Here is a 1,275-nt window from a genome sequence, read left to right as displayed (position 1 = left end):
AACTATTTTTTAAAAAAAAAAAGATATTAAATAAATTACATATTGAATTTGCCTTCTTATTCTATGGATTCAGCCATGAAATTCATTTGCTTTATAACTTTAACTATAACACTGGAAGGCGCAGGTTGCAATTACCAAAGCAGTTTTGATCTGGTTAGTTAATTGTTTATTATTGTTATTATTATTATTATTATTGAATATTATTATTATTATTATTATTATTGAAAAAGAAACACAAAATCACTTTGTAACTTGTTTACTTCTAGTATTTTACTTTAGTTTTACTTTCACACTCGAGTATTTCCGACCCTTCTGTGGCCCATTCTCAAGATGTTTGGGATTTTAGCCAGGGTTTCAAGGGCCAGAGTCTTCTGCAGAAGACTCGGGCCTTGACCAGGCTACATTCCCAAACTCTCTTGAGAAGGCCACAGAAGGTTCGAAAGTATTCGGATGTGGAGTACTTATAAATATTAGAAGTTAAACAAGTTCAAAGTTGGTTTTTGTTTTTTCATCTTCAGAAGAAAACTGAAAGAAAAGTTTTTTTTGGTTTCAAAAACAAATGTACTCACAGCAAAAGATTAATATTATTATTTTATTATTATTATTATTATTATTAGTAACAAATCCCATAGAAATGTACATATATTTAAATTTAAAAAACAGCAAGGATAGCTTTCGGGAAGTTCGTTCGGTTTCCCCATGCTGTGAGGATTTTATTATTATTATTATTATTATTATTATTATTATTATTATTATTATTATTTCTGTTAATTTTATGAATTTGTATCGATAATGACAAACAGATATACTTTGTTAATATTATTATTATTATTATTATTATTATTATTATTATTCTTATTATATTATTATTATTCAAAACTCGCACAAAATCTTTGTTATCGATTAGAAGGTGAAAACGTAAGCTAGGTTTAGTTAAAGAAGTTGAACAGCTAAGTAGGATGAGAACGCAATGAGCGGACGATGATTTTAGGCACCAAGCATTGTTTTACTGGCAGGGGGTTACAAAACACAGCAAGTCTTCCTTAGTATCGTCTGTATTGCTCCGTGAGAGGCCCAGATAAGGAGTACCCTCGTCATGGGGTCTGTCTTGCATTATTTATTACATTAATATCTAATGAAATATAAGCTCAGGAGTTCAGGAAGACGTATGTATTCTTTCAAAACGAGACGAGAGTGTGTAAGATTATCCATCCGATCGTGTCATCACGGTATTATAGTGGCTTGGCGGATTACAGTGACCTACCTGTGGCGTTC

The sequence above is a fragment of the Macrobrachium nipponense genome, chromosome 1 (assembly GCF_015104395.2).
Source record: "Macrobrachium nipponense isolate FS-2020 chromosome 1, ASM1510439v2, whole genome shotgun sequence".
Taxonomy (NCBI): Eukaryota; Metazoa; Arthropoda; class Malacostraca; order Decapoda; family Palaemonidae; genus Macrobrachium; species Macrobrachium nipponense.
This window is presented reverse-complemented; position numbering follows the sequence as displayed.